Genomic DNA, 27,080 nt, shown 5'->3' with positions numbered 1-27,080 from the left:
TGAATTCTCAGAAGTGTAGACAGTCTTGTGAACACAGGTGAGGTCACTACTGCTGCTCATATTCCTGGCCCAACCAGAACCCACCTGGAGCCCTCTGGACACCAGAACAAAGGAACAGTCTGAGACAGGATCCTTCTGATTTCCTTTTGCACAGAACTTAAACTTTGACATAGCTCTCTGTGCCAAGATCACCCTGGGAGAGAACCTGTCTCCAGGAGTGCTGATACACAGACTTATCGGAGGGTAAAGTCACTTTCAAGAGACAGCAAAACCAGCTAATACCAGAGATAAGCAGAAGGCAAGAGGCAAAGTCAAGAATCTAAGCAACAGAAACCAAAGCCACTTGGCATCATTAGAATCCAGTTCTGTCACCATAGTAAGACCTGAGCACCCCAACACATCAGAAAAGCAAGACTGTGATTTAAAATCATAACTCATAGTGATGTTAGAGGACATTAAGAAGAATATAAATAATTCCCTTAAACAAATATAGGACAATGCAGGTAAACAGGTAGAAGCCCTTAAAAATGTAACACAAAAATCTCTTAAAGAATTATAGGGCTCCAGCTGAGCAAGATGCGAAAAGGAAAGAAGGCCAAGGGAAAAAAGGTGGCCCCAGCCCCCGCCATCGTCAAGAAACAGGAGGCCAAAAAGGTGGTCAATCCTTTGTTTGAGAAAAGGCCTAAGAACTTTGGCATTGGGCAGGACATCCAGCCCAAAAGAGATCTCACACACTTCCTCAAATGGCCCCGCTACATCAAGCTGCATCAGCAAAGAACCATCCTCTATAAGTGGCTCAAAGTACCTCCTGCCACCAAACAGTTCACCCAGGCCCTGGACAGGTAAACAGTGACTCAGCTGCTTAAACTTGCCTACAAGTACAGGCCAGAGACAAAGCAGGAGAAGCAGCAAAGGCTGCTGGCCTGCGCTGAGAAGAAAGCTGTTGGCAAAGGGGACATCCCAACTAAGAGACCACCTGTCCTCCGAGCAGGGGTCAATACAGTCACCACTTTGGTGGAGAACAAGAAGGCTCAGCTGGTGGTGATTGCCCATGATGTAGACCTCATTGAGCTGGTGGTTTTCCTGCCTGCCCTTTGTCAAAAGATGGTGGTGCCCTATGCATCATCAAGGGAAAGGACAGGTTGGAGTGCCTGGTCTACAGGAAGACATGTACCACTGTTGCCTTCACACAGGTTAACTCGGAAGACAAGGGTGCTCTGACTAAGCTGGTCGAAACTACTAGGACCAATTATAATGAAAGATATGACAAGATCTGCCTCCACTGGGGAGGCAATGTCCTGGGTCCTAAGTCTGTGGCTCGCATTGCCAAGCTGGAAAAGTCAAAGGCTAAAGAACTCACCACTAGACTGGGTTAAATGTACACTTAAGTTTTCTGTACATAAATGTAATTACAAAATTATCTTCCAAAAAAAGACTTATAGGAAAACACAACCAAACAGGTAAAGGAATTGAACAAAATCATTCAAGACCCAAAAATGGAAATAGAAACAGTAAAGAGATTGCAAAAGCAGAAAAACCTGGAGATAGAAAACCTAGGAAAGAGATCAGTAGTCATAAACACAAGCATTACCAACAGAATATAAGAGAAGAGAGAATTTCAGATGAAGATGCCATATAAAACATTAATACAACCATCAAAGAAATCACAAAATGTACAAAGCTCCTAACCCAAAAACCTCCAGGAAATGCAGGAAAGAATGAGAAGATCAAACATAAGAACCATAGGTAGAGAAGAGAGAAAACAGCCTCAGCTTAAAGGGCCAGTAAATATCTACAACAAATTTATAGAAGAAAACTTCCCTAACCAAAAGAAAGATGCTCATAAATATACAAGAAGCCTACAGAGCTCCAAATAGATTGGACCAGAAAAGAATTTCGTCCTGTCACATAATAGTCAGAACACCAAATGCACAAAACAAAGAAAGAATACTAAAAGCAGTAAGTGAAAAAGGTCAAATAACATATAAAAGTAGACATAACAGAATTACACCAGACTTCTCCTCAGAGACTATGAAAGCCAGAAGATCCTGGGCAGATGTGATGCAGATATGAAGAAAACAAAAATGCCATCCCAGGCTACTGTATCTAGCTAAATTCTTAATATAGATGGAGAAACTAAAATATTCCATGACAAAACCAAATTTACACAATATCTTTCCAGAAATTCAGCCCCAGAAAGAATAATAAATGGAAAACTCCTACACAAGGAGGGAACCTAAACCCTAGATAAAGCAAGAAAGTAATCTACTTTCAACCATCTCAAAAGAAGATAGCCAAACAGACAATTCCACCTCTAACAACAAAAATAAGAACCAGCAATCCTTGATTCCTAATATTCCTCAACATCAATGGACTCAATTCCCAATAACAGACTGGGTATATAAAGAGGACCCAGCATTTTGATGCATACAGGAAACACACCTCAATGACAAAGAAAGACACTATCTCAGAGTAAATTCCTGGAAAAAATTTCCAAGCAAATGGTCCCAAGAAACAAGCTGGAGTAGCCATTGTAATATTTAATAAAATCAACTTTCAACCAACAGTTATCAAAACATAAGGAAGGAAACTTCATATTCATCAAAGAAAACTCCACCAAAATGTACTCTCAATTGTGAATATCTATGCTCCAAATGCAAAGGCACCTACGTTTCTAAAAGAAACCTTACTAAAGCTCAACACACACACACACACACACACACACACACACACACACACACACACACACTTCACTACACATAATAATATTGGGAAACTTCCCCCCCCACACACACTCTCATCAATGAACAGAACATGGTAAGGGAAGCTAAGCAGAGAGCAGAGACACAGAGAAACTAACAGAAATTATGAAACAAATGGATTTAACAGATATCCTAAAATGAAACAAAATATATCTTTTTGGGAACCTCATCGTATCTTCTTTAAAATTGACCATAGAATCAGTCACAAGACAAGCCTCAACAGATACAAGAAGATTGAAATAATCCCATGCACCCTACAAGATCATCACAGTCTTAGACTGGTCTTCAATAACAACAAAAACAACAGAAAGCCCACGTACACATCAAAGATGAACACTTAATGATAACTTGGTCAAGGAAAAAATAAAGAAAGAAAGTAAAGGCATTTAGAATTTAATGAAAATGAAGACATAATATACCTAAACTTATGGGACACAATGAAAGCAGTGCTAAGTGAAAAACTCATAGCTCCGAGTGCCACCAAAAAGAAACTGGAGAGCACATACTCTAGCAGCTTGACAGCACACCTAAAAGTTCTAGAACAAAAAGAAGCAAATATACCCAAAAGGAATAGACAGCAGGCAATAATCCAATTCAGGGCTGAAATCTACCAAATAGAAACAAACAAAAAAAAACAAAACAAATAAGAACCAACAAAACAAACAACAACCATATAAACCATACAAACAACAAACAAACAAACAAAAAACAGAGCTCTTTCTTTGATAAAATCAATACGAAAGATAAAAGCTTACCAGACTAACCAAAGAGCACAGATAGAGTTTCCAAATTAACAAAATCAGAAACTAAAAGAAAGACAGATCAACAGAAATTGAGGAAATGAAATAAATCATCAGAACCTATTACAAAAGCCTATACTCAACAAGTCTGGAAAATCTGTATGAAATGAACAATTTTCTAGAGAGATACTACATACCAAAGCTAATTCAGGATCAGATAAACCATCTAAACAGACCCATAACTCCTAAAGTAATAAAAGCAGTCATTAAAAGTCTCCCAACCAAGGAAAAACCCAGGGCCAGATGGGTTCAGTGCTGAATTCTATCAGACCTTCAAAGAAGACCTAATACCAATACTGTCCAAACTATTCCACAAAATAGAAACAGAAACAAAACTACCCAATTCCTTCTATGAAGGAAAAGTTACACCTATACCTAAACCAGACAAGGACCCAACCAAGAAATAAAACTTCAGATCAATTTCTCTTCTGAATATAGAAGCAAAAATACTCAATAAAATTCTTGGAAATCAAATCCAAGAACACATCAGAATGATCCTCCCTCATGATCAAGTAGGATTCATCTCAGGGATGCAATGATGGTTCAGTATAAGGAAATTCATCAATATAATCCACTATATAAATGAACTCGAACCAAAAAAAAATACATTTTCGTCTCATTAGGTACTGAGAAAGCATTTGGCAAAATTCATGTTAAACGTCTTGGAAAGATCAGGAATTCAAGGTCAATAACTAAACATAGTAAAAGAAATATACAGTAAACCAGTAGCCAACATCAAATGGAGAGAAACTTGTAATCCCACTAAAATCAGGGACTAGTCAAGGCTACCCGCTCTCTCCCTGCCTTTTCAATATAGTACTTGAACTCCTAGCCAGAGCCATCAGACAACAAAAAGAGATCAAAGGGATACAAATTGGAAAGGAAGAAGTCAAAATATGACTATTTGCAGGTGATATGATAGTATAATTAAGTGACCCCAAAATTCCACCGGAGAACTACCAAGCCTGATAAACAACTTTTGCAAAATTGCTGGGTATAAAATTAACTCAAACAGATCAGTAGCTTTCCTCTACTCAAAGGATGAACAGGCCAAGAAAGAAATTAGAGAAATGACACCCTTCACAATGGTCCCAATAACATAAAATACCTCGATGTAACTCTAACCAAGCAAGTGAAAGTTCTGTATGACAAGAACTTCAAGTCTCTGAAGAAAGAAATTGAAGATCTCAGAAGATCTCACAAGAGGGAAAGGCCTTCCATGCTCATAGATTGGCAGGATTAATATAGCAAAAATGTCCATCTTGCAAAAGCATTCTGTAGATTTAAAGTAATCCCCATCAAAATTCCAACTCAATTCTTCACAGAATTAGAAAAAGCAATTTCCAATTCATTTGGAATATTAAAAGACCCAAGATAGCGAAAAACATTTTCAACAATAAAAGAACTTCTGTTGGAATCACCATCCCTGACCTCAAGTTATATTACATAGCAATAGTGATAAAACTGGAAGGTGTTGGTACGGAGACTAGATCTATGTAGTAGAATTGAATATCCAGAAATAAATCCACACACCTATGGTCCCTTGATCTTTGTCAAAGAATCTAAAACCATCCAGTGCAAAAAAGATAGCATTTTCAACAAATGGTGCTGGTTGAACTGGAGCTCAGAATATAGAAGAATACAAATTGATACATGTTTATCACTGTGTACAATGATCAAGTCCAAGTGAATCAAAGACCTCCACATAAGATCAGATACACTCAAACTAATACAAGAAAAACTGGGGAATAACCTCAAACACACAGGGAACTGGGGAAAATTTCCTGAATGGAACAACAATGACTCATGCTCTAAGATCAAGAATCAACAAACATGACCTCATAAAATTGCAAAGGGAAAGTGTAAGGGAAAGAACTCTGTCACTAGGACAAAAAGACAACAGATTAGGAAAAACTCTTTACCAATCATATATCTGATAGAGAGCTAATATCCAATATATACAAAGAACTCAAGAAGAGAGACTCCAGAGAATCAAATAATCGTATTAAAAATGGGGAACAGGATTCCTGTGCCTCTGCTCCGTCCCCCACAGGTCTCCTCTGTGTGCCATAGACAGCATCTTCACAGACAATGCAGTCGGTACAAAGTGGGGATCAGACAAGCTCTTCTCCACGTCATCAACGGCCTCTTCATCATGAGCAGCTCAGCCTCAGCAGCTAATGGAAATTATAGCAAGAACTTCAAAGGTGACAACAGGAGTTCCTTCCAGAGTCATCCATGTCCTCAAGCTACATAGTGATGTCACTGAAGGTGAGATCATCTCCCTGGGGCTGTCCTTTGGGAAAGCTACCAACCTCCTTATGCTGAAGAGGAAGAACCAGGCCTTCATTGAAATGAGCACAGTGGAGGCTGCCAACACTATGGTTAGCTACTACACATCGGTGGTGCCAGTGCTTCGTGGGCAGCCCATCTACATCCAGTTCTCCGACCACAAGGAGCTCAAAACCGACAATTCGCCCAACCAGGCACATGCCCAGACAGCCCTGCAACCTGTGAACACCGTACAGTCAGGAGTATGGCCTTGGCAACCTCAGTTGCTGCCGTGGCTGCAGGAATGGCAATGGCAGGCCAGAGCCCAGTGCTCAGGATCATTGTGGGGAACCTTTTCTACCCAGTGACCCTGGATGTGCTGCACAAGATCTTCTCTAAGTTTGGTAGAGTCCTGAAGATCATCACGTTCACCAAGAACAACTAGTTTTAGGCACTGCTGCAGTCCGCTGACCCTGTGAGTGCCCAGCATGCCAAGCTGTCCCGGATGGCCAGAACATCTGCAATGCTCGCTGCATGCTGTGCATCAACTTCTCCAAGCTCACCAGGCTCAACGTACAATACAACAACGACAAGAGCAGAGGTTACACGATCCCTGACGTGCTGGAGACAGCCACCCATCCCTGGACCAGACCATGGCAGCAGCCTTTGGCCTCTCTGTTCCTAATGTCCATGGAGTCCTGGACCCCTGGCCATATACTCTGCTGCTGCTGCAGCTGGCCGTATTGCCATCCCAGTGCTGGCAGGTGCTGGGAATTCTGTCTTTTAGGTCAGCAACCTGAACCTTGAGAGAGTCACAACCCAAAGCCTCTTTATTCTCCTCGGCGTCTATGGTGATATGCAGCAGGTTAAGATCCTGTTCAATAAGGAAAATGCCCTTGTGCAGAGCACAGATGGCAGCCAGGCCCAGCTGGCCATAAGTCACCTGAACAGGCACAAGCTGCATGGGACATCAGTGCACATTACACCGTCAAAGCATAATAGTGTGCAGTTGCCTCATGAGGGACAGAAAGACCAGAGACAGACCAAGGACTACAGCAGCTCACCACTGCACCACTTCAAGAAACCAGGCTCCAAGAACTTCTGGAACATCTTCCCACCCTCAGCTACCCTGCACCTCTCCAACATCCCGCCCTCTGTGTCAGAGGATGACTTCAAGAGCCTCTTCTCCAGCAATGGTGGTATGGTAAAAGGCTTCAAGTTCTTCAAGAAGGACCACAAGATGATACTGATCCAGATGGGCCCTGTGGAGGAGGCAGTCAGGGCCGGCACTAATTGAGCTGTACAACCATGACCTGGAGGGGAACCACCACCTGTGAGTGTCCTTTTCCAAGTCCACGATCTAGGTGCCTGTGGGCCTGCTAAAGCTTCCGCCATTCCAGAAAAGTCACTTTAAAAAGCAGCTGAAGTGACCTTACAGACCAAGTATTTTATTTTTTTAAAGAGAGATCAGTTTACCTGTTTTTTTAAATAAATCTGGCTCACTTTGCCTTGGTGGGAAATGGCTTGAGCCACAGAGGTCCAGTCCCAGCACCATGCCTTGAGGGGCTCAGGCATAAGGTCACAGCAGTACACGGAACACAGCCACTTTTTGTGCCTTACAAAACCAGCACGCCTCATGGCCACACACCTAAACTCTAAGGCCACAAGTTGTCTCAAGGCCTGCATGGAGTCAGGTAGCCTATACATAGGCTCCCTAATGCCTTGAATGTGCTGGGGTCACTCCTCTACACCCTTATTATAATCAAGTAACATGATTTTCCCTTGTCCCTGGCCAGCCCAGAGGGCCCAGGCCATCCTCAGTTGCCTAGCCTCATTTGACCTTTTTATTCTATTCTGTGTGGTCACAGACACCTGTGCCTAGCAATATTTCCACTTGATCAAATACCTGGGACTTTTCCATTTGTATGCACGAGATACAGATTTTAAGTAACTTTGTATAGCAGTGATATAGTTGTATGGATGTACTCTAAGCTTCTGAGTCGCCAACACGCCTTCCTTCCAGTGACCAACTTGCAGGTGGGTCCAGGCCAGGGCTAGAGAAAAAGCTCTGAGACTTGTGGGTTTCTACCTTCAAATTTTGGACTAAACTTTTGTTTTCTGTACGACTCTGACTATGACCAGTTAAGGGGTTAACCTCTAGGCCTTAATATCCCTCCTGGACGACCATTTCCATCCTAGCCTTTTTCTATGGGAGGTGTTCCCTGCACCTCAGTTATGTGAGCATCACGGGAAGAGTGTAAATATTTATGATTTTATACCTGTGGGGCTGAGGCGGTGCAGCATTTTTTATGGTGACAGATGTATATTTTGGTAATGACTATAGACTCTATTGTTTTGGGGCCAGTCCTGACCACATCTACCCAAGCCCAGATGGTGTATTGGGGGGAGAGGGAACTTTCCATTAAAGCAGTTTTATAATCTTAAAAAAATGAGAAACAGATCTAGACAAAGAATTCTCAACTGAGGAATATCGAATGGCTGAGAAGCACCTAAAGAAATGTTCAACCTCTTTAGTCATCATAGAATGCAAATCAAATCAACTTGAATTCCACTTCACACCAGTCAGAATGGCTAAGATAAAACTCAGTTGATAACAGATTCTGGCAAGGATGTGGAGAAATGAAAACACGCCTCCATTGTTGGTAGGATTGCAAGCTGATACAACCACTATGAAAATGAGTCTGGAGGTCCCTCAGAATATTGGGGACCAGGCTATACCACTCCTGGGAATATACCCAAAATATACTCCAACATATAACAAGGACACCTGTTCCTTTAAGTACATAGCAGTTTTCTTTATAATAGCCTGAGGCTGGAATCAACCCAGATGTCTCTCAACAGAGGAATGGATACAGAAAATGTGATACACTTACACAAAGGAATATTACACAGCTATTAAAAACATGACTTCATGAAATTCATAGGCAAATGGATGAACTAGAAAATATCATCCTCTGTGAAGTAACACCAACACACACACACACACACACACACACACACACACACTAACACACACCACCAACACCAACACCAACAACACCACCACCACCAACAACAACAGAAACATGGTATGCAGTCACCGATTAGTAGATATTAGCCTAAAAGCTGGGATTACACAGGATACAATGCAGAGGTCACATGAATCTCCAGAAGAATGATCAAAATGTGGATGCTTCAGTCCTTGTTAGAATGCAGAACAAAAAAAATTAATAGGTAGAAATATGGAGAAAACCTGTGGAGCAGAAACTGAAGGAAAGGCCATCCAGCGACTGCCCCACCTAGAATCCAGCCTATATATATATATATATATATATATATATATATATATATATATATATATATATATATACATACAGACACCAATCCCAGATATTCCTGATGCCAAGAGGTGCATTTTGACAGCAGCCTGATATAGTTGTTTCCTGGGAAGCTCACAGACAACCACTGAACTGAGAACAGGGTCCCGATTGGAAGAGTTATATAAAGGATTGAAGGAGCTGAAGGGGCTTATAATGCCATGAGAAAAACAATACAGACCAACCAGAGCTCCAAGGAACTAAATAACCATCAAAAGAGTACACATGGACAGCCCCATGACTCCTGCTGTGTATGTAGCAGAGGATGTCCTGTTGGGCACCAATGGGAGGTGAAGCCCTTGTTCCTGCCAAGGCTTGATCCCCCCAGTGTAGAAGAATGTCAGTTTGAGGAGGCAGGAAGGGGTGGATTGATTGGTAGGGGAATACCCATATAGAAAAAGGGGGAGGAGGGATGAGATAGGCGGTTTATGGACTGGACAGGGAAACTTGGAAAGAGAATAACATTTGAAATGTAAATAAAAATATGACCAATAAAAATGAAATCTTTAAAAATATTAAAAATGAATTTCATAAATGTGTGTACATGCATATTTATAATGTTTAGAAATTTGATGTCAGTAAATTAGTGAAGTTATCAATAGATGTGAGGTCCTATTTTGAGAATACAGAACGACATAAAATTAAATAAATTGAATTCCTTTATTTAAATTAGGTTAATGAACTGTTAGAGTCATTTATTTTGGAATAAATATCAAGTGGGGATAAAGGTTTTGAATCTTTTCACACAAATTTGAAATAATACATCTTGACTAAGCATTTAATCTTTAATCAATAATGATTTCCTTAACATTAATTAGTAAAACAACCATAATGTTTGAAGGGTATATGTTTTAGATCCACCTTAATTAGATTAAGATGATTAAAGTGTCAGTATAATAACTAGTTTTATAATATGGAAGCAAGTGCTCAGAAAGATGAATTTTAAAATCATTCATGTGAAATAATATAGAATTATTGTTTATGTGAATGACTATTGTTTTTGATGTGTTCAAATAGTTCTCATATATAAACATTTAATTCTAAAAATATTTTACATTATTTGTTTACAAAATTGTTCTCATAAAACATCATATTGTCCAATACAATATATATTTGGAGTATTTCCCTATGTAAAGGGAAAATTAAAGTCAACGGAAAACATGTCTTGACTACAGAAAATTGATTGGTCATTCCATAAAATATTTTTATTTTGGACAAGTAAGTCCAAACAGAATAAGTTGTTTAGAGAATGATTTCTATCCAGAAGTATGAATAAATACTTATTCATGAACATTCACTGGAGATTTTTATTACAAATAAAAAGACCATAAGAATATTGGTCTTAACTTCTATATATTTTCCAGGCAAATGATTTTGCATTTGACCTTCTTTTCTCAAATGTTTCTTTGATTTTTTTTGTTATTGTTGTTTTCTAACTCCTGCTAGGTTAGCTCTAATAGAAATGTAAGACTCATACTCTCTATTTTGATGGATTTTAGCATTGTGACCATGCTTTATAAAGTAAACATCATATATAAGAAATAGTGTCTTCAAAGGGAAAATATACTCACAAGAGAAATATAATCTATCACACCATGAAAACAGAAAAATATGCTGACAGAATAGAAACTGAAAATATATTTGAAACCAGGATAAATATTTCAAGTAGACAAAAGTTTCCAAAGAACACATCTAATACTGGGGGTAAGGATGTCCTATACATGATAATTAAAAATTTATACTTTAACATTTTCCTTTTTTTTTTTCGGAGCTGGGGACCGAATCCAGGGCCTTGCGCTTGCTAGGCAAGCGCTCTACCACTGAGCTAAATCCCCAAACCCCTTATAACATTTTCTTAATAAGAGAAGTTGCTACAAGTAGAATAATCAGGCAACAGTTTCCACTCTGGGGTCTCTGATGTTCCCATAATGCTATGTTTGAGTTGAACCCATGTTTTTCTCAGTTTGTTCAGCCAGTAATAGACATTGGAAAATTAGGAGCCATTTGATTTTGCACTTTGTAAACTTTCTCAGCAAACTTACAGTACAACTGTCAATTACATTGCAGCCTGGTACATTTCTCCGTCTCCTTCTCCCTCTCCCTCCACCCCCCCTCTCTCTCCCCTCTCTCTTTCTCTCTGCTGAAGTCTCAGGCCAGACCAGACTTGTATCAGAATCTGAACATTTTCCTTAGCTACTCTGGATGGCTCCTTAATTCTTAGCAGTTAAGACCAACAAGATGAATATTGATCTTCTTTTTGACACATTCTTTCAGTCTCAGAATATATAAGAAACAGAGAAATAAAAATCTTTATACTTAAACACTTCTCTGTAGTTGGAAAACATGTATTTGTTTATATAGTAAAAGGAAGTAATTTGTAAATTTTGTATGGAGGAAATAATATTTGAAGATGGACATGTGAGCCAGGCTAGAAGAGTGGGGAGTATATTGGCTTTGTTAAGTCAGATACTTGAAAAACAATGTTTTTTATTAACTTGAGTATTTCTAATATACATTTCAAGTGTTATTCCCTTTCCCGGTTTCCGGGCAAACATCCCCCTCCCCCCTCCCCTTCCTTATGGGTGTTCCCCTCCCAACACTCCCCCCATTGCCGCCCTCCCCCCATAGTCTAGTTCACCGGGGGTTCAGTCTTAGCAGGACCCAGGGCTTCCCCTTCCACTGGTGCTCTTACTAGGATATTCATTGCTACCTATGGGGTCAGAGTCCAGGGTCAGTCCATGTATAGTCTTTAGGTAGTGGCTTAGTCCCTGGAAGCTCTGGTTGCTTAGCATTGTTGTACATATGGGGTCTCGAGCCCCTTCAAGCTCTTCCAGTTCTTTCTCTGATTCCTTCAACGGGGGTCCTATTCTCAGTTCAGTGGTTTGCTGCTGGCATTCGACACTGTATTTGCTGTATTCTGGCTGTGTATCTCAGGAGCGATCTACATCCGGTTCCTGTCAGTCTGCACTTCTTTGCTTCATCCATCTTGTCTAATTGGGTGGCTGTATATGTATGGGCCACATGTGGGGCAGGCTCTGAATGGGTGTTCCTTCAGTCTCTGTTTTAATCTTTGCCTCTCCCTTCCCTGCCAAGGGTATTCTTTTTCCTCATTTAAAGAAGGAGTGAAGCATTCACATTTTGATCATCCGTCTTGAGTTTCGTTTGTTCTAGGGATCTAGGGTAATTCAAGCATTTGGGCTAATAGCCACTTATCAATGAGTGCATACCATGTATGTCTTTCTGTGATTGGGTTAGCTCACTCAGGATGATATTTTCCAGTTCTAACCATTTGCCTACGAATTTCATAAACTCGTTGTTTTTGATAGCTGAGTAATATTCCATTGTGTAGATGTACCACATTTTCTGTATCCATTCCTCTGTTGAAGGGCATCTGGGTTCTTTCCAGTTTCTGGCTATTATAAATGAGGCTGTGATGAACATAGTGGAGCACGTGTCTCTTTTATATGTTGAGGCATCTTTTGGGTATATGCCCAAGAGAGGTATAGCTGGATCCTCAGGCAGTTCAATGTCCAATTTTCTGAGGAACCTCCAGACTGATTTCCAGAATGGTTTTACCAGTCTGCAATCCCACCAACAATGGAGGAGTGTTGCTCTTTCTCCACATCCTCGCCAGCATCTGCTGTCACCTGAGTTTTTGATCTTAGCCATTCTCACTGGTGTGAGGTGAAATCTCTGGGTTGTTTTGATTTGCATTTCCCTTATGACTAAAGATGTTGAACATTTCTTTAGGTGTTTCTCACCCATTCGACATTCCTCAGCTGTGAATTCTTTGTTTAGCTCTGAACCCCATTTTTAATAGGGTTATTTGTTTCCCTGCGGTCTAACTTCTTGAGTTCTTTGTATATTTTGGATATAAGGCCTCTATCTGTTGTAGGATTGGTAAAGATCTTTTCCCAATCTGTTGGTTGCCGTTTTGTCCTAACCACAGTGTCCTTTGCCTTACAGATGCTTTGCAGTTTTATGAGATCCCATTTGTCGATTCTTGATCTTAGAGCATAAGCCATTGGTGTTTTGTTCAGGAAATTTTTTCCAGTGCCCATGTGTTCCAGATGCTTCCCTTGTTTTTATTCTATTAGTTTGAGTGTGTCTGGTTTGATGTGGAGGTCCTTGATCCACTTGGGCTTAAGCTTTGTACAGGTGATAAGGATGGATCGATCTGCATTCTTCTACATGTTGCCCTCCACTTGAACCAGCACCGTTTGCTGAAAATGCTATCTTTTTTCCATTGGATGGTTTTGGCTCCTTTGTCAAAAATCAAGTGACCATAGGTGTGTGGGTCCATTTCTGGGTCTTCAATTCTATTCCATTGGTCTATCTTTCTGTCTCTGTACCAATACCATGCAGTTTTTATCACTATTGCTCTGTAATACTGCTTGAGTTCAGGGATAGTGATTCCCCCTGAAGTCGTTTTATTGTTGAGGATAGCTTTAGCTATCCTGGGTTTTTTGTTATTCCAGATGAATTTGCAAATTGTTCTGTCTAACTCTTTGAAGAATTGGATTGGTATTTTGATGGGGATTGCATTGAATCTGTAGATTGCTTTTGGTAAAATGGCCATTTTTACTATATTAATCCTGCCAATCCATGAGCATGGGAGATCTTTCCGTCTTCTGAGGTCTTCTTCAATTTCTTTCCTCAGTGTCTTGAAGTTCTTATTGTACAGATCTTTTACTTGCTTGGTTAAAGTCACACCGAGGTACTTTATATTATTTGGGTCTATTATGAAGGGTGTCATTTCCCTAATTTCTTTCTCGGCTTGTTTCTCTTTTGTATAGAGGAAGGCAACTGATTTATTTGAGTTAATTTTATACCCAGCCACTTTGCTGAAGTTGTTTATCAGCTTTAGTAGTTCTCTGGTGGAACTTTTGGGATCACTTAAATATACTATCATGTCATCTGCAAATAGTGATATTTTGACCTCTTTTTTTCCGATCTGTATCCCCTTGATCTCCTTTTGTTGTCTGATTGCTCTGGCTAGAACTTCAAGAACTACACTGAATAAGTAGGGAGAGAGTGGGCAGCCTTGTCTAGTCCCTGATTTTAGTGGGATTGCTTCAAGTTTCTCTCCATTTAGTTTAATATTAGCAACTGTTTTGCTGTATATGGCTTTTACTATGTTTAGGTATGGGCCTTGAATTCCTATTTTTTCCAGGACTTTTATCATGAAGGGTTGTTGAATTTTGTCAAACGCTTTCTCAGCATCTAATGAAATGATCATGTGGTTCTGTTCTTTCAGTTTGTTTATATAATGGATCACGTTGATGGTTTTCCGTATATTAAACCATCCCTGCATGCCTGGGATGAAGCCTACTTGATCATGGTGGATGATTGTTTCGATGTGCTCTTGAATTCGGTTTGCCAGAATTTTGTTGAGTATTTTTGCGTCGATATTCATAAGGGAAATTGGTCTGAAGTTCTCTTTCTTTGTTGTGTCTTTGTGTGGTTTAGGTATAAGAGTAATTGTGGCTTCCTGGAAGGAATTCGGTAGGGCTCCATCTGTTTCAATTTTGTGGAATAGTTTGGATAATATTGGTATGAGGTCTTCTATGAAGGTTTGATAGAATTCTGCACTAAACCCGTCTGGACCTGGGCTCTTTTTGGTTGGGAGAACTTTAATGACTGCTTCTATTTCCTTAGGAGTTATGGGGTTGTTTAACTGATTTATCTGTTCCTGATTTAACTTCGATACCTGGTATCTGTCTAGGAAATTGTCCATTTCCTGAAGATTTTCAAGTTTTGTTGAATATAGGCTTTTATACTAAGATCTGATGATTTTCTGAATTTCCTCTAAATCTGTAGTTATGTCTCCCTTTTCATTTCTGATTTTGTTAATTTGGACGCACTGTCTGGGTCCTCTCATTAGTCTGGCTAAGGGTTTATCTATCTTGTTGTTTTTCTCAAAGAACCAACTTTTGGTTCTGTTGATTCTTTCTATGGTCCTTTTTGTTTCTACTTGGTTGATTTCTTCTCTGAGTTTGATTATTTCCTGCCTTCTACTCCTCCTGGGTGTATTTGCTTCTTTTTGTTCTAGAGATGTTAGGTGTGCTGTCAAGCTGCTGACATATGCTCTTTCCTTTTTCTTTCTGCAGGCACTCAGAGGTATGAGTTTTCCTCTTAGCACAGCTTTCATTGTGTCCCATAAGTTTGGGTATGTTGTACCTTCATTTTCATTAAATCTAAAAAGTTTTTAATTTCTTTCTTTATTTCTTCCTTGACCAGGTTATCATTGAGTAGAGCATTGTTCAATTTCCACGTATATGTGGGCATTCTTCCCTTATTGTTATTGAAGACCAGTGTAGGCCGTGGTGGTCCGATAGCACGCATGGGATTATTTCTATCTTTCTGTACCTGTTGAGGCCCGTTTTTTGATCAATTATATGGTCAATTTTGGAGAAAGTACCATGAGGAGCTGAGAAGAAGGTATATCCTTTTGCTTTAGGATTGAATGTTCTATAAATATCCGTTAAGTCCATTTGGCTCATGACTTCTCTTAGTCTGTCGACATCACTGTTTAATTTCTGATTCCATGATCTGTCCGTTGATGAGAGTGGGGTGTTGAAATCTCCCACTATTATTGTGTGAGGTGCAATGTGTGTTGTGAGCTTTAGTAAGGTTTCTTTTACGTATGTAGTTGCCCTTGTATTTGGGGCATAGATATTTAGGATTGAGAGTTCACCTTGGTGGATTTTTCCTTTGATGAATATGAAGTGTCCTTCCTTATCTTTTTTGATGAATTTTAGTTGGAAATTGATTTTATTTGATATTAGAATGGCTACTCCAGCTTTCTTCTTCTGACCATTTGCTTGGAAAGTTGTTTTCCAGCCTTTCCCTCTGAGGTAGTGTCTGTCTTTGTCTCTGAGGTGTGTTTCCTGTAGGCAGCAGAATGCAGGGTCCTCGTTGCGTATCCAGTTTGTTAATCTATGTCTTTTTATTGGGGAGTTGAGGCCATTGATGTTGAGAGATATTAAGGAATAGTGATTATTGTTTCCCTTTATATTCATATTTGGATGTGAGGTTATGTTTGTGTTCTTTCATTCTCTTTGTTTTGTTGCCAAGACGATTAGTTTCTTGCTTCTTCTAGGTTATAGCTTGCCTCCTTATGTTGGGCTTTACCATTTATTATCCTTTGTAGTGCTGGATTTGTAGAAAAATATTGTGTAAATTTGGTTTTGTCATGAAATATCTTGGTTTCTCCATCAATGTTTATTGAGAGTTTTGCTGGATACAGTAACCTGGGCTGGCATTTGTGTTCTCTTAGGGTCTGTATTACATCAGTCCAGGATCTTTTGGCCTTCATAGTTTCTGGCGAGAAGTCTGGTGTGATGATGATAAGTCTGCCTTTATATGTTACTTGACCTTTTTCCCTTACTGCTTTTAATATTCTTTCTTTATTATGTGCATTTGGTGTTTTGACAATTATGTGACGGGAGGTGTTTATTTTCTGGTCCAATCTATTTGGAGTTCTGTAGGCTTCTTGTATGTCTATGGGTATCTCTTATTTTAGGTTAGGGAAGTTTTCTTCTATGATTTTGTTGAAGATATTTACTGGTCCTTTGAGCTGGGAGTCTTCACTCTCTTCTATACCTATTATCCTTAGGTTTGATCTTCTCATTGAGTCCTGGATTTCCTGCATGTTTTGGACCAGTAGCTTTTTCCGCTTTACATTATCTTTGACAGTTGAGTCAATGATTTCTATGGAATCTTCTGCTCCTGAGATTCTCTCTTCCATCTCTTGTATTCTGTTGGTGAAGCTTGTATCTACAGCTCCTTGTCTCTTCTTTTGGTTTTTTATATCCAGGGTTGTTTCCATGTGTTCTTTCTTGATTGCTTCTATTTCCATTTTTAATTCCTTCAACTGTTTGATTGTGTTTTCCTGGAATTCTTTCAGGGATTTTTGTGTCTCCTCTCTATGGGCTTCTACTTGTTTATTTATGATTTCCTGGAATTCTTTCATGGATTTTTGTGTCTCCTCTCTATGGGTTTCTACTTGTTTATTTATGTTTTCCTGGAATTCTTTCAGGCATTTTTGTGATTCCTCTCTGTAGGCTTCTACTTGTTCTCTAAGGGAGTTCTTCACGTCTTTCTTGAAGTCCTCCAGCATCATGATCAAAAATGATTTTGAAACTAGATCTTGCTTTTCTGGTGTGTTTGGATATTCCATGTTTGTTTTGATGGGAGAATTGGGCTCCGATGATGCCATGTAGTCTTGGTTTCTCTTGCTTGGGTTCCTGCGCTTGCCTCTCACCATCAGATTATCTCTAGTGTTACTTTGTTCTGCTATTTCTGACAGTGGCTAGACTGTCCTATAAGCCTGTGTGTCAGGAGTGCTGTAGACCTGTTTTCCTCTCTTTCAGTCAGTTATGGGGACAGAGTGTTCTGCTTTCGGGCGTGTAGTTTTTCCTCTCTACAGGTCTTCATCTGTTCCTGTGGGCCTGTGTCTTGAGTTCACCAAGCAGTTTTCTTGCAGCAGAAAATTTGGTCTTACCTGTGGTCCCGAGGCTCAAGTTCGCTCGTGGGGTGCTGCCCACGGGCTCTCTGCAGCGGCAGCAACCAGGAAGACCTGTGCCCCCCCTTCCGGGAGCTTCAGTGCACCAGGGTTCCAGATGGTCTTTGGCTTTTTCCTCTGGTGTCCGAGATGTGTGTGCGGAGAGCAGTCTCTTCTGGTTTCCCAGGCTTGTCTGCCTCTCTGAAGGTTTAGCTCTCCCTCCCACGGGATTTGGGTGCAGAGAACTGTTTATCCGGTCTGTTTCCTTCAGGTTCCGGCGGGCGGTGTCTCAGGCAGGGGTCCTGCCGCTCCTGGGCCCTCCCCCACGGGAGCCCAGAGGCCTTATACAGTTTCCTCTTGGGCCAGGGATGTGGCGAAAAACAATTTTTATATATTGTAATAATTATACATTTTTTGCACTGCTTCCTTTAAATAGAGATGATAGCACACCAAATCATAACATTTTGAAAAAGCAAAACATTAACTCTGGAGTTATAAAGAAAATGTGCTCCATTGGCTCATATATTTGAATGTTTGGTCTCCAGATTGACAAAATATTTGGGAAGCATTTTAGGGTTTCTATTACTGCGAAGAGACACTATGACCATAGCAATCTTATAAAGGAAGGCATTTAATTTAATTTGAGATTGCTTACAGTTCCAGAGATTTAATCCATTGCCAAACATGGTGGCACCCTGGCACATATGGTACTCAATAGGTAGCTAAAAGTACTATTTCCAGATGGCCAAGCAGCAGGCAGAGACTGAGACACTGGAACTGCCTTGAACACTTGAAATCTCAAAGCATACCTCCCAGTGACACACTGCCTCCAACAAGTTCACACTTCTTTCAACAAGGCCTTATCTCCTAATAGCCCCAATCCTAATGGCGGACATTTTCATTCAAACCACCACATAAGAGATCTGAAACTATGGCTTTGTCAGAGGAGGTATGTCAATGGGCTTGCAGTTTGACACTCCAAATTAATTCTCTTCTCCTTCTCTTCCTCTCCCTCGTGTGTGTGTGTGTGTGTGCGTGTGTGTGTGTGTGTGTTCTTTGCCTATGCTTCTCTGCTTGACTTCTTGCTCCCTCTTGCCATGCCCTTTACCATGATGTTCATACTTTCTTTTAAAAGCTGCCCTGTCATGTTGTTTCATTCATGAAAGTGAATAAATAACTAAGATAAACCCAGACTCTGTCCTGTCTGGAAAATAATCCATCCTTAAAATGAAAAAAAATTAATAACAATTTTTTTTGATTTTTTATAATTAAAGATACTGATCAACCCCTGGGAAAAGTTTAAAAAAAGTTTACTAGTGTTAAAAAAAGATTTAAAAAAAATAAATGGTGAGTCTTTCTTGTTAGACAATGTCCGCTTTTACTACTGGGAGACTTTCAATCTATTTGAATTTTCTATAAAGACATCAAAACACTTGGTAATCAAACTGAAAATAAGCATTAAGATTTAAACAAATACTATGATCAATTTGTTTACCATTCTAGAATACAGTGAGCTTTTTAGGATATCAAAGACTTTAGATGAATACACTGACATGGAATGAATTTATAAATAAGACTAAACCTTTAGAATATCAATAACATGCCTTAACAGAAAACCATAAATAATTACGAGAGAGCATCTTTGGGAAACAGATGTGATAGTATATGCATTTCTAATCAATTACTTAATGGTCCATTATGAAGGGAGATGTCTTTTAACGCTATTTAATCAATGAGCAAAAGACTAAACAATAAAGTGACTCAAGACCACTTTTGAAAACTCCTGTTACATTTTCTTCTTACATCCAAGATGTATTACATTTATAGATTACAAAAGTGTTGACCCATATAAAGGACCTTTGCTTTATGTGTAAAATGATAATTGTAGAAAATATAATATATTAAGTATCATCTAAAACTTTTGTTCTTTCTCTATGCTCGAACCCCAGCAATATCAGAGCTTTGAGACTCACAGGAGTAGCGCTAACTCCCTGTCTCTGTTTGCTTTGGAACACCTAACCATGACTTACAGCTAGGAAATCATGAGTATTCAGTCACATATACAGTACCTGGAATGCTTCTCCATGCTAATGAGGCTTCTTAGTAGTCTAAGCTTCAGACAACTGCCTTCACTTTCTGGGTATTCTCATGGCCTTTCCCCAAATCATATAATTCTTGATTCACACCTAATAAAGTGTATGTACCATAGTACCACAATGATTGTAACATGGTACTTATTCTATTTGGCAACATCTTCCTCAGAAATCAGTTATTTTACAGATATACAAACAGTTGTAATATTCACATGGCACATAGAAAAGAGAGGTTTCCAATGACACTGAATAATTATGGATAAGTAGGTAATTGGTAAAGCTTTGCCATTGTAAATGCATGTAGTCCTGGGATGTAAGAAAGCACATGTGGGGAAATGTGGATTAATGGCGATTGTAACAGAAATTATTTTAAGCCTAAGTGCTTGTGGTAGCCTTATAGTAGATTCCTGTAAAAATAGATAACATAATTCAACTTAAATTTAAGTTTGGAAGATGGATCATTAATACTATCCTCTGCTCTGAAGAGTACTGTCTGTTTCCTGGCACCCACATCAGGTGTATCACAATTGACTGTAACTCAGATGAGCTTAGGTACTTATCAATTCCAAAGAGAAAAAAAAACACAAACAGATGAAGGATAGACACTTGTAGTATTTGATAGTTTAGACCCAACAGCTCTGATGAAAGATGCTTTTCATTTTCATTGGAAGTCTAATATGAATCATTGCAGATTATTCTTCTGTCAGTCGTACTTGTGTCTTCATTCATTTGTACGATTTATTTCTCTTTATTTTTCAGATGTACCTTAAATGTTTTCAAGTTGAAATTATTTTCTTTCTTGGTAATTTTATATGATATGTATATTGAAAATCATCTTTACTATTTACTACAACAGGTGCCAAACCAACGTGTTAGGCAAGAATCCACTAAAAGTTTAAGATTGTGTGCCTAAGAGTTAGAGTTTCTATGTGAAATACAGGTGGCATTGTGATGAGTCAGATGGACTTAAAAAGAGAACCTTGAAACAAATCAATGGAGGGTAAGTCTCTACTCACAGACTCTAGGTCCCCTGCTGTGAAAAGAAACAGGCTGCTCTGGGTCAAAGAGCTGAAATAGCCTAAAAGTTAGAGTTTTGCTTTCTAAGTGAGAAAAGGGTGGCATCGAAATTTTTAAGAATATCAGCCTGAGAGTTAAGAGTTTTATTTTTTAGGTGAAAGAGGGGTGGCTCTGAAGTCCCCTATTGTTATAAGTATTACCAACTGCTCTGGGTCAGGGAGCTGAACTTGTGGCTTAATTCAAAGACTGGTTTATTTGCTTTTTTTTTTTTTTGCTTTTTTTTTTATTAACTTGAGTATTTCTTATATACATTTCGAGTGTTATTCCCTTTCCCGGTTTCCAGGCAAACATCCCCCTCCCCCCTCCCCTTCCTTATGGGTGTTCCCATCCCAACCCTCCCCATATTGCCGCCCTCCCCCCCACAGTCTAGTTCACAGGGGGTTCAGTCTTAGCAGGACCCAGGGCTTCCCCTTCCACTGGTGCTCTTACTAGGATATTCATTGCTACCTATGGGGTCATAGTACAGGGTCAGTCCATGTATAGTCTTTAGGTAGTGGCTTAGTCCCTGGAAGCTCTGGTTGCTTGGCATTGTTGTACTTTTGGGGTCTCGAGCCCCTTCAAGCTCTTCCAGTTCTTTCTCTGATTCCTTCAACGGGGGTCCTATTCTCAGTTCAGTGGTTTGCTGCTGGCATTCGACTCTGTATTTGCTGTATTCTGGCTGTGTCTCTCAGGAGCGATCTACATCCAACTCCTGTCGGTCTGCACTTCTTTGCTTCATCCATCTTGTCTAATTGGGTGGCTGTATATGTATGGGCCACATGTGGGGCAGGCTCTGAATGGTGTTCCTTCAGTCTCTGTTTTAATCTTTGCCTCTCCCTTCCCTGCCAAGGGTATTCTTTTTCCTCATTTAAAGAAGGAGTGAAGCATTCACATTTTGATCATCCGTCTTGAGTTTCATTTGTTCTAGGGATCTAGGGTAATTCAAGCATTTGGGCTAATAGCCACCTATCAATGAGTGCATACCATGTATGTCTTTCTGTGATTGGGTTAGCTCACTCAGGATGATATTTTCCAGTTCCAACCATTTGCTTATGAATTTCATAAACTCGTTGTTTTTGATAGCTGAGTAATATTCCATTGTGTAGATGTACCACATTTTCTGTATCCATTCCTCTGTTGAAGGGCATCTGGGTTCTTTCCAGTTTCTGGCTATTATAAATAAGGCTGCGATGAACACAGTGGAGCACGTGTCTATTTTATATGTTGAGGCACCTTTGGGTATATGCCCAAGAGAGGTATAGCTGGATCCTCAGGCAGTTCAATGTCCAATTTTCTGAGGAACCTCCAGACTGATTTCCAGAATGGTTTTACCAGTCTGCAATCGCACCAACAATGGAGGAGTGTTCCTCTTTCTCCACATCCTCGCCAGCATCTGCTGTCACCTGAGTTTTTGATCTTAGCCATTCTCACTGGTGTAAGGTGAAATCTCAGGGTTGTTTTGATTTGCATTTCCCTTATGACTAAAGATGTTGAACATTTCTTTAGGTGTTTCTCAGCCATTCGGCATTCCTCAGCTGTGAATTCTTTGTTTAGCTCTGAACCCCATTTTTTAATAAGGTTATTTGTTTCCCTGCGGTCTAACTTCTTGAGTTCTTTGTATATTTTGGATATAAGGCCTCTATCTGTTGTAGGATTGGTAAAGATCTTTTCCCAATCTGTTGGTTGCCGTTTTGTCCTAACCACAGTGTCCTTTGCCTTACAGAAGCTTTGCAGTTTTATGAGATCCCATTTGTCGATTCTTGATCTTAGAGCATAAGCCATTGGTGTTTTGTTCAGGAAATTTTTTCCAGTGCCCATGTGTTCCAGATGCTTCCCTAGTTTTCCTTCTATTAGTTTGAGTGTGTCTGGTTTGATGTGGAGGTCCTTGATCCACTTGGACTTAAGCTTTGTACAGGATGATAAGCATAGAACGATCTGCATTCTTCTATATGCTGACCTCCAGTTGAAACAGCACCATTTGCTGAAAATGCTATCTTTTTTCCATTGGATGGTTTTGGCTCCTTTGTCAAAAATCAAGTGACCATAGGTGTGTGGGTTCATTTCTGGGTCTTCAATTCTATTCCATTGGTCTATCTGTCTGTCTCTGTACCAATACCTTGCAGTTTTTATCACTATTGCTCTGTAATACTGCTTGAGTTCAGGGATAGTGATTCCCCCTGAAGTCGTTTTATTGTTGGGGATAGCTTTAGCTATCCTGGGTTTTTTGTTATTCCAGATGAATTTGCAAATTGTTCTGTCTAACTCTTTGAAGAATTGGATTGGTATTTTGATGGGGATTGCATTGAATCTGTAGATTGCTTTTGGTAAAATGGCCATTTTTACTATATTAATCCTGCCAATCCATGAGCATGGGAGATCTTTCCGTCTTCTGAGGTCTTCTTCAATTTCTTTCCTCAGTGTCTTGAAGTTCTTATTGTACAGATCTGTTACTTGCTTGGTTATAGTCACACCGAGGTACTTTATATTATTTGGGTCTATTATGAAGGGTGTCGTTTCCCTAATTTCATTCTCAGCTTGTTTCTCTTTTGTATAGAGGAAGGCAACTGATTTATTTGAGTTAATTTTATACCCAGCCACTTTGCTAAAGTTGTTTATCAGCTTTAGTAGTTCTCTGGTGGAACTTTTGGGATCACTTAAATATACTATCATATCATCTGCAAACAGTGATATTTTGACCTCTTATTTTTCGATCTGTATCCCCTTGATCTCCTTTTGTTGTCTGATTGCTCTGGCTAGAACTTCAAGAACTATATTGAATAAGTAGGGAGAGAGTGGGCAGCCTTGTCTAGTCCCTGATTTTAGTGGGATTGTTTCAAGTTTCTCTCCATTTAGTTTAATGTTAGCAACTGTTTTGCTGTATATGGCTTTTACTATGTTTAGGTATGGGCCTTGAATTCCTATTCTTTCCAGGACTTTTATCATGAAGGGGTGTTGAATTTTATCAAATGCTTTCTCAGCATCTAATGAAATGGTCATGTGGTTTTGTTCTCTCAGTTTGTTTATATAATGGATCACGTTGATGGTTTTCCGTATATTAAACCATCCCTGCATGCCTGGGATGAAGCCTACTTGATCATGGTGGATGATTGTTTTGATGTGCTCTTGAATTCGGTTTGCCAGAATTTTATTGAGTATTTTTGCGTCGATATTCATAAGGGAAATTGGTCTGAAGTTCTCTTTCTTTGTTGTGTCTTTGTGTGGTTTAGGTATAAGAGTAATTGTGGCTTCGTAGAAGGTATTCGGTAGGGCTCCATCTGTTTCAATTTTGTGGAATAGTTTGGATAATATTGGTATGAGTTCTTCTATGAAGGTCTGATAGAATTCTGCACTAAATCTATCTGGACCTGGGCTCTTTTTGGTTGGGAGACCTTTAATGACTGCTTCTATTTCCATAGGAGTTATGGGGTTGTTTAACTGGTTTATCTGTTCCTGATTCAACTTCGGTACCTGGTATCTGTCTAGGAAATTGTCCATTTCCTGCAGATTTTCAAGTTTTGTTGAATATAGGCTTTTATTGTAAGATCTGATGATTTTTTGAATTTCCTCTGAATCTGTAGTTATGTCTCCCTTTTCATTTCTGATTTTGTTAATTTGGACGCACTCTCTGTGTCCTCTCGTTAGTCTGGCTAAGGGTTTATCTATCTTGTTGATTTTCTCAAAGAACCAACTTTTGGTTCTGTTGATTCATTCTATGGTCCTTTTTGTTTCTACTTGGTTGATTTCAGCTCTGAGTTTGATTATTTCCTGCCTTCTACTCCTCCTGTGTGTATTTGCTTCTTTTTGTTCTAGAGCTTTTAGTTGTGCTGTCAAGCTGCTGACATATGCTCTTTCCTGTTTCTTTCTGCAGGCACTCAGCGCTATGAGTTTTCCTCTTAGCACAGCTTTCATTGTGTCCCATTAGTTTGGGTATGTTGTACCTTCATTTTCATTAAATTCTAAAAAGTTTTTATTTCTTTCTTTATTTCTTCCTTGACCAGGTTATCATTGTGTAGAGCATTGTTCAATTTCCACGTATATGTGGGCATTCTTCCCTTATTGTTATTGAAGACCAGTTTTAGGCCGTGGTGGTCCGATAGCACGCATGGGATTATTTCGATCTTTCTGTACCTGTTGAGGCCCGTTTTTTGACCAATTATATGGTCAATTTTAGAGAAAGTACCATGAGGAGCTGAGAAGAAGGTATATCCTTTTGCTTTAGGATTGAATGTTCTATAAATATGCTTTAAGTCCATTTGGCTCATGACTTCTCTTAGTCAGTCTACATCTCTGTTTAATTTCGGTTTCCATGATCTGTCCATTGATGAGAGTGGGGTGTTGAAATCTCCCACTATTATTGTGTGAGGTGCAATGTGTGTTTTGAGCTTTAGTAAGGTTTCTTTTATGTATGTAGGTGCCCTTGTATTTGGGGCATAGATATTTAGGATTGAGAGTTCATCTTGGTGGATTTTTCCTTTGATGAATATGAAGTGTCCTTCCTTATCTTTTTTGATGAATTTTAGTTGGAAATTGATTTTATTTGATATTAGAATGGCTACTCCAGCTTGCTTCTTCTGACCATTTGCTTGGAAAGTTGTTTTCCAGCCTTTCCCTCTGAGGTAGTGTCTGTCTTTGTCTCTGAGGTGTGTTTCCTGTAGGCAGCAGAATGCAGGGTCCTCGTTGCGTATCCAGTTTGTTAATCTATGTCTTTTTATTGGGGAGTTGAGTCCATTGATATTGAGAGATATTAAGGAATAGTGATTATTGCTTCCCGTTATATTCATATTTGGATGTGAGGTTATGTTTGTGTGCTTTCATTCTCTTTGTTTTGTTGCCAAGACGATTAGTTTCTTGCTTCTTCTAGGGTATAGCTTGCCTCCTTATGTTGGGCTTTACCATTTATTATCCTTTGTAGTGCTGGATTTGTAGAAAGATATTGTGTAAATTTGGTTTTGTCATGGAATATCTTGGTTTCTCCATCTATGTTAATTGAGAGTTTTGCAGGATACAGTAACCTGGGCTGGCATTTGTGTTCTCTTAATATCTGTATGACATCAGTCCAGGATCTTCTGGCCTTCATAGTTTCTGGCGAGAAGTCTGGTGTGATTCTGATAGGTCTGCCTTTATATGTTACTTGACCTTTTTCCCTTACTGCTTTTAATATTCTTTCTTTATTTTGTGCGTTTGGTGTTTTGACAATTATGTGACGGGAGGTGTTTATTTTCTGGTCCAATCTATTTGGAGTTCTGTAGGCTTCTTGTATGTCTATGGGTATCTCTTATTTTAGGTTAGGGAAGTTTTCTTCTATGATTTTGTTGAAGATATTTACTGGTCCTTTGAGCTGGGAGTCTTCACTCTCTTCTATACCTATTATCCTTAGGTTTGATCTTCTCATTGAGTCCTGGATTTCCTGTATGTTTTGGACCAGTAGCTTTTTCCGCTTTACATTATCTTTGACAGTTGAGTCAATGATTTCTATGGAATCTTCTGCTCCTGAGATTCTCTCTTCCATCTCTTGTATTCTGTTGGTGAAGCTTGTATCTACAGCTCCTTGTCTCTTCTTTTGGTTTTCTATATCCAGGGTTGTTTCCATGTGTTCTTTCTTGATTGCATCTATTTCCATTTTTATTTCCTTCAACTGTTTGATTGTGTTTTCCTGGAATTCTTTCAGGGATATTTGTGACTCCTCTCTATGGGCTTCTACTTGTTTATTTATAATTCCTGGAATTCTTTCAGGGATTTTTGTGACTCCTCTCTATGGGCTTCTACTTGTTTAATTATGTTTTCTTGGAATTCTTTCAGGCATTTTTGTGATTCCTCTCTGTAGGCTTCTACTTGTTCTCTAAGGGAGTTCTTCACGTCTTTCTTGAAGTCCTCCAGCATCATGATCAAATATGATTTTGAAACTAGATCTTGCTTTTCTGGTGTGTTTGGATATTCCATGTTTGTTTTGTTGGGAGAATTGGGCTCCGATGATGCCATGTAGTCTTGGTTTCTCTTGCTTGGGTTCCTGCGCTTGCCTCTCGCCATCAGATTATCTCTAGTGTTACTTTGTTCTGCTATTTCTGACAGTGGCTAGACTGTCCTATAAGCCTGTGTGTCAGGAGTGCTGTAGACCTGTTTTCCTCTCTTTCAGTCAGTTATGGGGACAGAGTGTTCTGCTTTCAGTCGTGTAGTTTTTCCTCTCTACAGGTCTTCAGATGTTCCTGTGGGCCTGT

At 39.4% G+C, this 27,080-nt stretch overlaps 2 pseudogenes; both read left to right on the top strand.

The window, feature by feature from the left end:
- Nucleotides 1-570: 570 nt before the first annotated feature.
- LOC134486294 (large ribosomal subunit protein eL8-like) lies at nt 571-1,376 on the top strand (annotated as a pseudogene).
- A 4,326-nt stretch (nt 1,377-5,702) lies between these two features.
- Nucleotides 5,703-7,293, top strand: Ptbp1-ps6 (polypyrimidine tract binding protein 1, pseudogene 6; annotated as a pseudogene).
- Nucleotides 7,294-27,080: the final 19,787 nt, after the last annotated feature.

The sequence above is a fragment of the Rattus norvegicus genome, chromosome 3 (genome assembly GCF_036323735.1).
Source record: "Rattus norvegicus strain BN/NHsdMcwi chromosome 3, GRCr8, whole genome shotgun sequence".
NCBI lineage: Eukaryota > Metazoa > Chordata > Mammalia > Rodentia > Muridae > Rattus > Rattus norvegicus.
Note: the sequence above shows the minus strand (reverse complement) of the source record. Positions and strands in the feature narration are given on the sequence as shown.